This window comes from Geospiza fortis, unplaced genomic scaffold, assembly GCF_000277835.1.
Source record: "Geospiza fortis unplaced genomic scaffold, GeoFor_1.0 scaffold43, whole genome shotgun sequence".
Classification (NCBI taxonomy): domain Eukaryota; kingdom Metazoa; phylum Chordata; class Aves; order Passeriformes; family Thraupidae; genus Geospiza; species Geospiza fortis.
In genome coordinates, this window is record NW_005054431.1 from 559,733 (window position 1) to 575,966 (window position 16,234).

Genomic DNA, 16,234 nt, shown 5'->3' on the forward strand with positions numbered 1-16,234 from the left:
ATGTTTCTCACCCTAAATCCCTAAATTCAATGGTCTCTTCATGAGGAACACACTACCAACTTCTTTCTTCTCTGTCCCCTTTTTATTTTTTTTGTTTTAATTTTTTTTTAAGTCGCGCGTAGTTTTTAGCTCAGGACTTGCAGTGGAGTTTGAGAGAGGCTTTTTTAGGTGCGGATCTGGGCGGGCAGGACCCGAGGGGCGAGGACAGGGACCTGGAGGGAGAGAGGGCATCCTGCTGCTCCGGGCGTTTGGGTGTGTGCGAGCCGCAGGGAAAAAAACCGCGATCCTGCGGGTTTTATTTCCCCCCCTCTCATTCCTGGGAGCACGTTGGGCTGTAATTAAGACATCTTGGAGGCGTACTTAACTCATGACGTGTTGCTTTTCTTTTCCTCTCGGTGAGAAAGTGGCTCTCCCTTGCCTGGATCAGGTCCACAAGAGACACTCGGGACATAGACACGGACCCACACACACACACAACTCTGACTTAAGGTGAGCACCAAAAACTTCCTCCTGCGCTTCTCTGCCCTCCGTTCCCAGCTGCTGGAGAGTCCTGAGAGCATCTCAACTCGCAGGGAGCTCCGCGCAAGGTAAAGGGGAGGAAAAAAAAAAAAAAAAAGGAAAAAAACCAAACTTTTGGGAAAGTTTTTTTTCCACTGTTTTGCTGCTCCGAGTGGGATGGGGACCCGTCGAGCAGCGCCTGTGGCATCAGCTGCGGGGCTGCCTGCTCTGGAGGGGTTTTTGGGAGTTCTGATTTGGCAGCTGAGGAGGGTGAAAGGCGGATTGAAACCGGCTAAACTTCAGCGTCTTTGACTTTTAAGCGCTCTGTGTTACCATGCAGGGATCATGTTGCAGGCTGCAGAAAGACAAAAAGTTCTGCTCTGTGGCTTCCTCCTGTGGGATTGTTCTCCTCACAGAGATTTGTCCTTTCCTTATTTTGTTGTTGTTGTTGTTGTTGTTTATTTTTTGTTTGTTTTTTGTTTTGCTCTTTAAGTGTTTCTCCATCATTCAGATGCTTTTAGAAGTTTTCAGGGAAAAGGAGCATGGTAGACTGAAAAAAAAAAAGTTTCAAGGGCTGGAAGCAGAATGTGCAGAAAGTTCTGCCCATCCAAAGTTAGAAGCAAGAGGGTTTTGATAAGATGTGATATGTTACATACTGATGTCATTTTTGGCTATTTATTGTCAAGGGAAGCCTGAATAAGGTTTGGCACAGGTTCCTGCACCATCTCCACTCCCTGATAAAGTTGGGATGCCTCAGCTTTATCATTTTACAGATGTACATTTTACAGATGTAGCTGCACATGAGCTGGTCCAGGGCTCTGAGAGCTGCATCATTTTGCTGCCTGTTTATTTGGGGTCAAACCCATAGAGAGGTGCCATTCAGGACTTGTTTTTTCATGGCAAAACTCCCTGTGTGGTAGGTTTAGATAGCAAGGGCTGGAGAGCTTTTTGTGTGTTTGAATCAAGGGGGTTTATTGCTGTTTGTGTATAATTAGTGAGGGTTTAATTGCTCCTGGGGCATAAAGGGCAGAAAGTGCTGCCATATATGTTGGTGCTCGGTGTCCTGGGGGTGATGAGCAGCAATGAATTTCTGTTTATATCTATTTCAATGCCTAATTGTGAGAAGAGGGAGCTCTGAAAAGAGCCCTGTTATTGTCAGGATTGTGTGTGATGTGGTAGATGACAGCACAGATGAATTTAGGTCGTGTGGATGTGGGCACAGACCCCCTCCATAAACACAGCTTCTAGGGACAGGTGGGGAAATACAGATCACAATCAGCAAAAAAATCATCACTGGCAGCTGTGAGGAAGGGATCTGCAGTGCCAAGGTGTGGCAAAACCCTCCTGTCACACACGCAGGCATGAGCTTTTCTAGTTTTCTTGGGGTTTTGGGTCTGCTGGGGCCACAAAACCTCAGCTCTGTAAAGCGCAGCTCAGCAAAGTTGTTCTGAGCGCATCACCTGGGACCCCAACCCTTACACACCTGCCAAGGGGAAAGGGAAGGAGGAAGAATGCAAGAGGGAACAAAAGAAATTAAAAACAAAAACCCAAAACAAAACAGTTTGTGATGGTTTTCAACACTTTAAAATGAAGTAGGGTGGGAAAGATGTGGATGCAGAGCAGTTAAACCCGCCTAAAAAATAAATGTAATAATGAAGACACTGCCAGTCCTCACTGAAATTTTGCCAAAAGGCCAGTGTTTGATGAGATTCCTGGATGTGTCAGCAGATTCCGATAGGAAAGAGGAAAAAAGGCCATCAGGGAGAAAAGTGTTGTCCCTGCCAGAGGCTCACAGCACAGCCCAGAGCAGAGCATCCTCTCATCCCAAACCCAGGGGCTTCAGCTCCTCCCCATGCCACTGAGCCTGGTTAAAACAACCCAAATACTAAGAAACAAAAGAAACCTTAAAAGCCAACGAAACAAAACCCTAGGGAACTTCAAAAGCTTGGGGCAGAGGGAGAAAAGTTTTCAGGAAAGGATGGAGGGTTTATGTTGCATTACACTTTGTAAAATTGGTAAGAAGTGTGTTTTCTACTGTATGTCCCCAATATTTATGATTTTTATGCTGATATGTGACTAAAAGGAATATTTTTGTCGCAGCTTGAGGCCAAAAGGACAGTTGTCAATACTTAATGAAGTCACTTAACATCTTTTTGCCCCTCAGCAAAAGATCTGGAACCAGTATGGACCACCCCTTGAAAGGTATTCTGAGATCCTCAAGTAGAGGGAGAATTTTCAATTGCTTACATTTAAATACATTTAAAGTTTTCCAATTCATTGCAAGGATTAAGGTGCGAAAGCTGGAATTAATATTTTCTGCTTTTCATTTGCTTTTTTTCACTGAAGCAGCACTCAAACCATTCCTGGAAGTTGAAATATTTAGCATTTCTGTTTCGTTGTAAACCTGACGGTGTATTTCGTTGCTCGAACTCTATGGAAATGAAAAATATTTTGTGGGGAATAGGAAAAAAAAAAAGTTATTTTCACATGACAAGCTGCTTCTGTTGCTGGTGAGGAAGTATTAGACATTCTGTCTCCTCTGGTAGGAACTGTAGCACACAGTGCTGCGCCTGAAAAGGCAGCTTGTAACTTGTAGGTAACAAAATGTTCTTTGGGGTAGGGGAAAAAAAAATTAAAAATAAAAAAAAAGCAAAATAAAAAAAAAAAATTAAAAACTCTGAATATACTTAGGATTTCAATCAATGGTGTTTAAGGAGGATTAGAGGAAGCAGCTGGCTAAACAAATATTAGGTGTAGAGGGGATGCAGTGGTATAAATTAATAATGCAGCTCTTTATCTGCGGTATGAATGGGAGGTTTTGTGGAGATAAGGCGGCCCAAACGCGGTCGCTGGATGCCACCTAGTGGATATTGCCGAGTCTTTTGGCAGAATTTTCTTAAATTCTCAACATCTGTAACTAATTCAGGCGCAGTTTAACTGTAAGTGGTTAGTTTTATTCACGTTTACCATTAAAAACCAAAATCAGCTGGTAATTTGGGGGTAATTTTAAATTATATTTTTTTGGGGGAGGTTGTCTCTGTGTTTTGAGTGCCCATTAGATATGCCAAAAATCAGTTTGGCTTCTATTTATAAATTGCCACTAACATCTATTTGCAGAGACTTTTTAAACCACTCTGTCAAAAAAAAAAAAAAGCCACAAATTAACAATCAGTTTGATGTGCTGGGCTGTTAGTGTACAAGTGAGGAAATTTCTGCACAAATATTGTGTCAGGAGAAGCAAGGATTTCAAAGCTCCCTCCAAAAGTCCTTGATCACATAGGATGTGCTTTTCTTAATTCCCTTTGTGGTTTTTTCCCTGAATATTGTGTCAATGATAAGTATAGACGAAGAAATATATTATTTCTAATATTCTATGAAAGCTCATAAACTTTTTTTTTTCACCAGCTTTTTATTTACACCTTCCTCAGGTGGAAGCTATGAGTCAGACACACTTATAGCTTAAATTGTCTTTTTTAATGGGAAAAGGAAAATTGTTTATTCAACCATTACAAAGATTGTTTATTCAGTGGCAGGTATTCAGGTGCTGTCAGTTCTCATAGCTGTAAAAATGATCCCATCCACAGCAAAGTTTTAGGCAGGCAAACGTGCATCTGGATGTACTTTGTGATGGGATTTATGGAATCTGGCCAGCTCACAGGCTTCTGCTTCCTCAGTTTTGTTTTTTTTTTAATGCCACCATCAACACTGCACATCACCCAAACGAGGTGAATGCATGGTTCTGATCCTACAAATTTAAAATAAGTGCCACAGTGGCTTATTGGAGCAAAAGAGTCATTATGGTACACGGCAAATTCAAGCTCCCTGTGCTTAACTTTCTCCTCGGTTTTCATCACTGAGCAGGAAATCAAATGGCAACGTCACACTCAGCAGAACAGACAATTCCTGCGCCCTTCTCGTTCTGTCAGCTTGGAAAACACTTTTTTTTTGTTTGTTTGCTTGTTTTGTTTAGATTAGGACAACGGGCTGGGTGTCTCAAACATGATCAATAGCTCAAAAAAAAAAAAAAATTTAAAAAACCCCAAACATTTGAAACTTTTCCCAAGGCTCACATGAAATATTGCCACAAGAGGTTGTTAACAAACTGGTGAGTTAATGGCCAAAGCCTGCCTTCCCATTAATCAGGAAAAGTTTATGAATTACAGACTAGGAAGGCAAAATATCACAGCAGCAAATGAGCTAATTGGCTCAGTCCTGTGCTTCATAGGTGGCTTTACCCTTCGCTTCAGCTCTGCCCAGCCTGGTGCTGTGAATCACAAGGGAAAGAAACACAAACTTTATTAATCAGGGGCTCTGCAAGGCTCCTGGGACCAAGTTTTCCACTGGCACACAGAGCCACTGCCACTCCAGGGCACATCAGGGCAAAATCTGCATCATTAATGGCTTGGCATAGCAGAAAAAAAAAAAAATAAGGCGTGAGACAGAAGAATGTCCCTGGATAAATGTGTCTTGCTGCAAAAAATGTCATCTTGGCATTTGCCTCACTGCAGGAGACCATTATCTTGAGACATCTTTCCATTAATAACAGCTTCTAATTACCTTAAGCAGGGAAATATATCTAATGCAAGGAAAATGTGGGCCATTGGAGGCAGGTTAGAATGGAAATGGGCTTGTCAGAAATGTTTGGTGGTGAGAAACAAAAAGTTTCAAATTTCTCCAGTCCAAAAAGAAGGAAAAGTTAGAGACATGGAATTATTTGGGTTGGAAGGGGAACGTAAAGGTGATCTAGTTCCAGCTCCTCTGCCATGGGGTTTCTCAGAGATAGCTCAAATTTGGGTTTGATCAGTTTTGCTCGGGTGTATTAAGGAGTTTTTGCATGCCATATGTTAATTTGCATTACCTGATAATTCAGCTGGTACATAAATTTTGTCAACAAGTGAACCCTGCCATGGAGAATCCCTCGATTTACTGTGACTAACACTTTTTAATGCTCAGAATCCCTTTCCTGCAGTGCTGCCTGCACACAGGGAGAAGGGGCAGCCTGTGCCCATCCTCTGCTCTGGGAGATTCTGGTCCAGAAAAAACAGAAATAATCAACTTTTCTCACGTCAGTGACTGGGTGGAATCAATGGAAACTCAAACAGCCCTCATTGAATTAAACTTTTCATCTATTCGCATACACACATGGCTGATCAGGAAGCAGCTCATAAAGCCCCAAATCTGCTGAGATTTTATAGATGTGAGTACCTATAAGGTGATGTCAATAAAGCATTCAGCAAAGCTCTGCACATTTGCAAAGAGTAGAGGAACCAAGGCCTGCACCTATGGAAGAAGGACATGATTAGTGTAGGAAAAAAGAATTTTCATTGCCAAAATAACTTCCCAAACTCTCCAACTGAAAACTAACTACCCACCTATTCATTAACATGCTACACTCCAATTTATTTATGTGATTGCTGGTTGGGTTTGGTTGTTTTTTTTTTCCATACACTTATTTTTGGGCAAAAGAAAAAACCACCCCAAGCCACATAAAAATAACACTGCCTAGAGATAGGAAAAGCACAGTGAAAAATGTGAAAACACTGGAGTGTTGGGCCCAGTCAAAAGATTTATAAGAACCATATCAGAGAAAAATAATGTTACAGGATGTGTGGTGGTTTTCCTACTGAAATTTCAGTGATGCACACGAGGTGCAACTGCAGCAGACCATGGTGGTGGCACCACTTTCTGATCGTGCTGCTCATGGCCTGAGGTGGTTTGCTCAGCTTTTTTAACCCCCAAGGTGCTGCACGCACAGCAGGGAAGGTCTGGGATTTTAATGTCACGCTTAACCTGAAGGATTTGTGCAAGCACTAATATTTTCAGAAAAGCTACATTTCTGGATTTTCAAATATGTGAGGCAAAATGTCAGGTTTTGCTGAGTCTTTGTGGCTTGTTTTTCTGATAGCTTTTATTTTATAGACCTAAAATATGTGCACAAAGCATGACTCAGCTTTTATCAGCACATCAGGCAGGCAGAGAGATCTTTTGGGTTGGATTGGGTTTTTCCAGCCGTTGCTGTATTTATTCCTTGTCTGGTTTCATTAGAACCCATTCACAAGTAAATAAACTTGGTGGTCCTGAAGTTCTTCTCCAAGTCATTCTGGGAGCTGTGTAAATGCAGTGTCTGTGCTCGGTGCAGCCTGTGCCTGGTCACATTTATCATCCTGTGTCACTTTGCTGTGCTGTGGCGACTTGGTGGCCATATCTGTGAGCCAAGATCCAAGAAAAAACAGCAAAGATGTTGATCTCCTAAAGATTTTCTAGATTTTGCCCAGCTGAAAAAGCAGATAAGGAGACCACTAATTCAGCTGTTGTTGCTGATGTAGAAAATATAGACAATTCTTGGGTTGTTGCTCCCAGTTTCCAGGCATTTCATCTGTTTTCTCCCCACAAGCAGGCTAAGAAAAACATGCAGATATTGCTTTTATTTTTTTAAATTTTTTCTTGCCAAAGCAACCCCCATAGCTGGCTCCATCTGCATTTTAATGTGAGCTCTGCTCTGATCAAACCAGACAAAAAGAAAAGCTTTCCAGCCCAGCAGGGCATTTCCCCAGCAGGACGGAAGAACAGCAGTGGCAAGTTTAACATCTTCATGCGGGAGCTGGGGAGATGTTTTCTTGGCAAAACTAGTGTGACATGTTTTCAAAAGTGGTTAGGAAATAAATGGCTCACTGTGACAATAGAGGCACGTTTCAAATGGGGTTTTGCCAGGGCTAGTCAGCATTGGTGCCCTCCAAGGTTTTTCATTTTCTATTCCTTGGAAAAGGGAATAGAAAATATGCAAAGGTTTCTAGAAATATGCAAAGCGGGAAGAGACTGATTTTTTATTTCCTTTGAAGTTTTTTTGGTTTTGTTTTTTTTTTTTTTTCTTTAAATGGTTTTGCCTGACTGGAGAAATAAAATAAATTTTAAAAAAAAAGAAAATAATGTTTTCACAAAACAAAATGGGGTAGACTGAGGCACCAATAGAACGACCTACAAAGATACTTTGGCACCTAAAAAAGCAGTAAAATATTTAACAAAATCTGAAGAGGAAAATGACAGTTCACACTTTGCGGCCCAAATCATAACTGTTCTTAAACAAAGTAATTCAAATTCAAGATCTCTGCAGGAACAGTTCACCCCAATCTCGCTTCAAAACTCATTTGGGCACTCAAAACTTAAAGATTACTTATTTTCAATCACATTCTGCACAACTGAGACAGAAGAGGCATCCTCACTTGTGAATGTTACTGTGCAGAGTGATCCATTTTGCATACCAAGCTGATAGAAATTTCAGATTTACTCCTTTTCAAGACCTATCAGGCAGGAAATTATGCAGAGAATTATGAGATAATGTCCCATAAATAGGACTTTTCCAAGGAATAATGGTTGCCTATAAAAAGTTAAACTGCCACACTTAGGGAAAACTCTGTAAGTGTCAAGAGAAAGCACAGACATTTATTTCCAGACCAGGAGACACAGATTCTGTCAAGCCATATTTCAGGAGTGACTTATTTCGGCTGCATCTGGTGATTGATAGAGATTCTTTTATTTTATCTGAGGAACACTGGTTGATCTCTGCTACTGAATTATTGCAATTTTTTTTTTTGGACTTCAGCCTTTCCTTGACATGGTGCTGGGGAAATGTGGCTTTATTTCCAGCTGATTACTGCTTCCTGTAAATCTGTATTTGTTCCTGTGACTTTGCAGTGTGCAAAGCAGTGTGCAAAATAACCAGGCCAGACAATGACCTCCTTCCACACACAATGATATTCATCAACTCTTCATTATTATAACTTCAGAATTATGGAATAGAATGATGATTGACAAATTATATACATGTATATATACATATCCATATCCATATATATATATGTATGTATGTATGTATGTATATATATGTAGCAACTTTACATTTGTATCAAGTTTACCACATAAAATAAAACAAAATCTTATGATTTTAAGTATAAAGATGGTGGCCACATGGTGGAGGGCAAGAGCTCACCCTGAAAAATACCTAAAGAGAGGGAGGTGGAGTTTCTTCGACACCAAACAGGCAATTTGACCTTTTTTTTCTTTTTCTTTGTGGATTTTTTTTTGTTGTTGTTTCTTTGGGTTTTTTGTTTTGTGGGTTTTTTTTGTTTTGTTTTGTTTTGTGTCTGGCTTGAATATTCCCTAAAGCTCTATCTATTTTGGCTTTCTGTTTGTGCCACCTATGAGGAATGGCTCTTTTGCCCATGGATTCACACCCCCATTATCAGGGAAATTTATAGATGGAAGTTTGTTATCTGGAGGAAAACAAGAAGAAGGATACTCCTTTTGCAACTAAATATTTGCAGTTTCAGTTAAAATGTGCAGATAAAAAATGAGCAAAAGGACAAATTAAATGCTCTTCCAGTCAAGAGACATAACTTTTTATTCTCTTTTTATTCTCATAAATACTGCCACGAAAAAGGCAATTCTGATTCTCTGCAGGTACATAAACTCTTCCCAGCCTTTAGTAAGGACAGCAGAACACACAGGAAATACAAGTGGGTTTATCTCAAGAAAAATTTGGTTCATGCTCCTCTGCCATGGAAGCTTAAATATGGCAGGTGGCCTAGAAAATATTAAAAAAAATTCTCATAACATTTTGTGGGTTTGTTTTATTAAGTCATCAGTTTTGAAGCCATAATATCAGATAAGAGCCCTGACTCCCAGTAGGAAAAGTCTTCTGGCCTTTGTGCTTGCAATGGAAAGCCCAAAAATTTCTCATAACATTTTGTGGGTTTGTTTTATTAAGTCATCAGTTTTGAAGCCATAATATCAGATAAGAGCCCTGACTCCCAGTAGGAAAAGTCTTCTGGCCTTTGTGCTTGCAATGGAAAGCCCAAATATATGAACTGCAGGAGTAAACTGGGGAGAATGAAGAATAAAAAAAGGAGGAGATATTACTAAATGAGGCCAAAGGTCCAGTTTAGCTAGCTGTGTTTTCTAGAGCCTTTCAAGGAAAAAGGAAGGTAAAAATAGTGGGGGGAAAGCTAAATGTATCAAAATCCTTATATTGCTTTTTCATCCAACAAGAACAGAGGGGTGTGAGGGGGAAGCTCAGCTCTTCTGTACATGGTAGTTTAAAATCTTATCAGAACTGTGTTTAACTGAAAGTAAGGAAGGAAAAAAGGCAGGACAGAATGCAGAAAACACAGGGCTCATTTTCAGAGTCCTCCATTTCCCGTCACCCAGCCCTTAATTGCTCCTGACTTTGACCTTTAGCGCAATTCTCCAGCCCTGAGATGATCATCTTCTCCAGACAGGCTCAGGGAGCTGTGGGTGCTTGATTCAGTGCTGGGAGAGCCTCCTGGGGTGCTGTATCTCATCCCAAAATCACCTGGGATAAATTCCAGGGAATGCTCTGCTGAGACAGTGAGGGATGAGCCAGCAGCAGGCTGTGGTGCTGGCCTTTGCTTCCCTTTTCCTGAAATGAAACCACAGAGAGGACAGCCAGAGGTGCACAGAATTGTGAATAAATCCCTGCTGCATCCCTCCAATGCAGTTTTATCATTCCTGCAGGAATTCTGGGGTGATTGCAACTCAGGCAGCTTTACTGAGAAGCTGAATCCCAGCACTTTGCTGCTGAAATCTTGTGGGAAATGGAAAGGTGGGAACTTCCACAGACACAGGAGAGTTTGATGTGCAGCCTTGGGAGAAGCTTGGATTGATGTAAAAATAAAAGGACACAGAAATTAAGCAGAGAAATCATAAACTTATGTTTCTATAGTTGTAAGTAAGATTATGCCTTCAGTAAAAAACTGTATTAGGTAAGATGGTGAAAGTTTTTATAGTGCAGTAATGCAATTATACAGAGTAAGCTAAGAGTTTAGATGTTATAATAGAGGCATTTGTGTGTACCTGTAATAATACATAGTAGCCCATTGGATAAAAGTAGACACATTGCAGTAGAATTAAGAAAAATTGATAAGTTAGAAAAGCAAAACAAACTTTGTAGCAACTGTCCATTAGCTTAAAAAGTCAAATACTGTAACGAAGGATTTATGACCACTTTAAGCTATAGCCAGCTACTCGCTCTCTTAAATCTCACAGCCATTAAAACTGATATTTATCTGAGAAATAAATAATTTTTAACCCGACTGTAGTCTCATCCCTTCATTAAAAACAGTGATGATGATGATGATGATGATGATAATAATAATAATAATAATAATAATAATAATATCCCACTGCCACTCAGAACAACATTTCAATGCATAATGGAGAGCCCACAGAGGATTTCTAGGGATCATTATTGCCATCTTAACTCCTCCCTTTTCCAAGGAAAGAACTTGCTGTGCCAGCAGACAACATGGCACAGCATCATTTTGAGATCCAGGCACCTGAAAAACCAATATTAACTGTTGCCTTTTAACTATGTATTGCTTTTAATAGGAGAGAGAGGGTTGCTGAGTAGTTAGGACACTTTCCTGTATGGATATTTTACTGTTGCTGGTGGAGCATTGCTTCAGTCCCCTGCTCAGACCTAAATCCTTCTGTGACTTTGAATAAGTTGGAGGCTCTTAGTTCTCCATCTCTCCACCTACCAAAATGAGATGATAAAACTTCCCCTGCTCACAGGGATGGTGTGGGGACACAGATATTCCTGCAGGCAGCCTCAGCAGTTTATCTGGCACGTGTGAAATGTGTCTGTGCAGCCAGCTGGGTCATGCAAGGCCAGTTTTGCCTTTCATCCCAGGGAAATGTTTATTTCTCACGGCATTGTCCCTTGTCCCATCCTCTTCCTGCAAGCCAGTCTGGTCCTGGCCGCCTCCAATGGCTTTGGGAGGGATTATCAGGGAGGCATCCAGAGGAGCTGCATGGGAAGTGCATCTCTGTCATCAATCTCTGCTCACTTGGTACCACATCACTCTTTTTTTATATAAACTCACTTTTTTTTTTATTTCAAACTCGTGGTTTGTGAGCTTTGGTGAGATGCTGAGCCCCTGAGCCCAAAGCAGCAATTCCTTTAGAAAATGGAGTTTTGGGCTACCATCTTCAAATAGGCATTACTCCAAATTCAGGAGAGATGTCTGAGTGTTGCAGACTGCAGTGAAAGTGAATGGGAGTGAAATAAAAGGATCTAGGCTGCCTGAGAGTACTGGGAATCATCTAGGGGGAAAAAAAATAAATTCAACTTTCCAACTAGCTTCCAGGAAAAAATACAGATTATACAGGGAAGGTGTGGAAACAAAGAGAAAACCTACCTAAAATTCATGAAGATTGCCCCTTATAAATGACATATTTTAGTGAACAAAATTAAAACTTAAAAAAATGCATCTAATAATAGAAATTATATATGGAAATCAGTGCATCTTTTTGAATGCAAGGAAAACCCGCCTTATTCACTTTGCTGAAGATGTATGTGAATGCTGTGCACTTACTTTACCAAGATAAATAAATTTCTGCATGAGTCAAAGGAAAATAAAAAGCTGGTCAAAACGCCTTGAGCAATGAGGTTATTGTTCTTTCTGCAGAAGACAAAAAAGGCAGTTCTGGCTCCAGCTTTGTTGAAGACAGTCGTGCAGCTTTCCACTATTTACTTTTCTAAAGGTTAATACAGCAGCCTGAAAAATCTGGAGTAATCACAGTGAGGGCTATGTGTGCTAATGTCTTCTGACTCATTGACTCAGAGGCCAATAATATTTCATTTGATTTTCTGACTTCATTTTCCTGTTAAAAGTATGGATAGCCTCTGAAATTATTGATTTATAGATCTGTAGGCATCATCTGAAGGATTTTAAGTACTTTTTATTCAAAGCAGGTAAAATTATTTCATGTGCTGGCCCCTTGCTCTGCTGATTTTTCTGTGGGTATGTGCTTGATAAAAGATATCACGAAGTAAAAATCACTTTTATTTATTGCAGGAGGAGATGCTACAGATTTTAGATAATTTGGGGTTTTCCAGATTTTGGCACGTGGGATTTTGGCACATTTCTGGCCTTGGTGATTCAGGAAAGCCAATGTGAACTTTGACATACAGCTTGGAAAAGATATTCCCCATGAAGGCATTAATTATGTTGCATTTAAACAGCAAATTGCTACACTTCTGACATTATATTTTCAGGCTTTAAAACAAATAGGAGCTGTGGGACTGTCTGAGAAATGGCAGAGTATTGCAGTGTCCTCCAGCAACCTTGCCATAGCTCATCCTCAGGAGGATTCCTTCAGAACCATGAACATAATATGAGGCTCTTGCAAATTGCTTTTCATTCATTCCTGCATCTTAAATGCCAAAAGAGAGATGGCAGCCAGCATCAAGTAGTCTAAGTGGACTCAAAGTTAAAATTATATATATATATATATATATATATAATTTTAACTTTGAGTCCACTTAGACTACTTGATGCTGGCTGCCATCTCTCTTTTGGCATTTAAGATGCAGGAATGAATGAAAAGCAATTTGCAAGAGCCTCATATTATGTTCATGGTTCTGAAGGAATCCTCCTTATAAATATAAATATAGTTATTTATTTAAAATTAAACCTGGTGTTCTGAACACCTTCAGCAGCTACAAATCAAACAGAAATCTTGTGATTTTTTTTTTTTCCTGTACAAACCCACAATGCAGAGAACCATAAATACACATTTATATATTCAAGGAAAAGCCCAGCAAGGAACACTTGGGCCAGAAAACATTTCCAAGTGAGGATATTCCCCCCATCTACCTTGCAACTGCTGAAGGTGTTTCTTGAATTTGCAGCTGTGGATGACTCTTGTGAAGTTAATATCTTTGCTCCAGTGACCAGGAACCATAGACAGTGTTGCTTAACCTCTCATTTTGCCTGCTGAAAACTAAACAATATTTATCTTTGGCAGCACCCACTGCACTGTTTTGCCAGTGCTACAAAATTAAGTTACTTCTCCTTTCCTTTCTGATGGCCAGCAAAAGGAAAACTGGGCCTTGACAGCTTTATCCTTAAAATATTAAAATATTTAAAATATTAAAACCCAGAAGTCTCAAATAACTTTGCATACTTCCAAAATATTTTCATTAGTTTGGGGGTTTTTTGTTGTTTTTAATTTTTTTCCTCTGTGTGTTTTTTTGGCAGATTTGTTTTTCATACAGATTTGGTTTGAGAATTTTTTCAGGTTTTCATGGTTTTTTTCAGGTTTCAGCATTATCCCAGGTGTCTTAGGACATCTAGAGGAACAATTTGTAGATGTCCTGGTGGATGCCAGGTTATTAGATCTTATTCTCTTGTATCCTTAACATCCAAGCACAAGAAAGGAGAGTTTTGAGAATCTTTTCCAGCTTTGAATGTCCCTTTGAAAGGAGGGGAGCACACAGGTGGGAGGACAGTGCAAAATATTTACAACTTCTCATGAAGGCAAGGAGACCTGAGGAGAGGTTAAAAAAAATCATTTTGGCTGAAATTAAAAATAATTAAGAAATTATAGGTGCTTCACAGCTGCAGAAGTTTGAAGTGAGCAGGGAGAGGTTGGATCCTGGGCCATGGTCCTGGATTTATTTTTTTTTTTCCTGGGATTTTCTGCTTGCTCTGCCATGGAAGAGCAGGGAACTGCTCTGTGTCCCTCCCTGAGCTGAAAACAAATCTTATCCCCAGAAGAACAAGACAGAAAATAGATTCTTACAAAATTTTATTTGTTTTTAAAATAAATAAATAAATAAATAATAAATAAGTGCTAGAATTTATTTATATAGAATTATAAAGAAAGAAATCAGCTGAAGTCCAAATATTGTTTCTGAATTCAGAGCGCATAGGGAAAATCTGAGTTGTAGTGGAGGTGCTATTTATAGCTTTTATGTTCAGAGTTTATAGTAGAAATGAGTTTATAATGGAAAGTATGTCAGGTTATGAGTGTGCCAGTGCCTTTTTTTCCCAACAAAATCTAATTTGAGACATTTAAACAGAGGTGCTTGGAGTGGAAGACTAGCATCAAAAGCTTTTCTCTTTTTTTCCTTCCTTTTCTGATGACCAACGTGAAATCCTTCATAAAATATGTGTGCCAGTCCTTTTATAGTAATAATGAGGGGAATCTCTGGGTTTTTAAATAGCATCTGATTTTAGAGCCTTTGAAATAAAGGTCACCCAGTACCTCAGACAAAAACTGTGAGGGAAGGAGCCACAGCACATCCCCAGTTCCTCTGATTTGGGCTTTTGCTCTCACTCCACAATGAGAACTGAGGTCCCAATCAGATGCCCAGAATTTGTTTTTCTCCTCTCCCCTCCAGCTCCTCACCCACATTCTTGTAGTTAAAAAAAAAAAACAAAAACAAAAAAACCTTTTCTTTTTTTGTTGCCAAAATTGCTGTCCCCTTCCCATGGCAGGGAAGGTGTCGCATTTCTGTAATCGATTTTCCCTATCTGGGACTCTGTGACTCCCTGAACCTGGAATGCCTCTGGTACCTCAAGGCAGGGATTGTCCCAGCCTGGCACCAGCAAAGATCAAAGCCAAATGCCTCAAGTTAGCCTGGAAGCGCCAGGGAAATGGTCCCTTGCATAAAACACACCCGTGGCTGCATCTCAAAAGATGAGTTGTATGAATCTGAGATTAAAACAGCAGGGCTCAAAGGCATTATTTCTATCTGGTGTAATCTTCTAGTGGCACGTTGGAGGTGAGAAATTTATCTCCACTGAATGCAGGGTTTAAATGCATTTTCTCATGTCTGTGTCAGATCTAATTAGAGCAACGACCTTATTTTTTGGGGGGGAAGAGATTTCTACTGTCTACAGCCTTTCCAGTGAGACTAGACCATTAAAAAGCTCATCAACTGTATTTATTCCTCTCAGATGATCTCATTTTTATGCTAGGAAACTGCTTTTTAAAGAGTATCCATTTCCTCAAAATGACCAAAATTCAGGAATATTTTCCATTATTCCCTTAATGTATCAGCTAATGGAATCCTATTTTCTAATCTTCTGTTGTCAGTGACGTTTTCTTTGCTACTTTTTGCTGTATTAACAGCTGTGGCCCCTGACACGAGCAGATATTCTCCCCTTGGATATGCAGCTCCTGTGAGAATGTTGAAGTGGCTGTTCCACGTGAATAACCCACTTCAGGAACGGATTAACCATCAGCCAGGTTTTGAAGGAGGGGTGGGCATGGAGGTTGCACCTGGGGTCTGCTCAAGCCCAGGTTCCAGTCCCAGAGAACAGGAGGTTAATAGATATAAAGTTTATAAATAAGTTTATAAATAAATGTTCACTTTCTGCCTGGGACCCACAGTAGCTGCATGAGCAGTCATTCTTTCTCCAGAGCAGATAACAACATATATTGATGCCTCAAGAGTGAAAAACAGAGGGAAATTTATTTTTATTGCAGTTTTCATGTTGGGCAACTTCCCTCCAGAGAGAGGAAGAACAAATTCCTGAGCACTGGTTATTCTAACCAGCTTTCACTGGTGCAGTCATGTCAGTCAAAAACGTATCTTTCTTTATCAGGGTGTTATCAGCAAGCCAAGCTGGGATGGCCATCCACACATGTGTAATATAAGATAAACATGTTTTCTACAATTAGCATTCATTTTGCTAATTAGTAGTCTACAATTGACAGGTATTATTAATGATGGAGTAATAAGAAGAAGAAGAAGAAGAAGAAGAAGTAGAAGAAGAAGAAGTTAAAATATTAGAAGGAGAAGAAGAAGAAGAAGAAGAAGAAGAAGAAGGAGAAGAAGAAGAAGAAGAAGAAGAAGAAGAAGAAGAAGAAGAAGAAGAAGAAGAAGAAGAAGAAGAAGAAGAAGAAGAAGGAGAAGACATACCCA

General features: G+C 39.9%; 1 protein-coding gene across 1 annotated transcript in view; it reads left to right on the forward strand.

The window, feature by feature from the left end:
* The first annotated feature begins 308 nt into the window (after nucleotides 1-308).
* The window catches only part of HAPLN1 (hyaluronan and proteoglycan link protein 1), a 65,534-nt gene continuing 49,608 nt past the window's right edge, over nucleotides 309-16,234 (forward strand). Inside the window, exon 1 of the mRNA XM_031061911.1 lies at nucleotides 309-587. The gene's annotated coding sequence lies outside the window, so the exon portion shown is untranslated. The remainder of the gene's footprint in view (nucleotides 588-16,234) is intronic.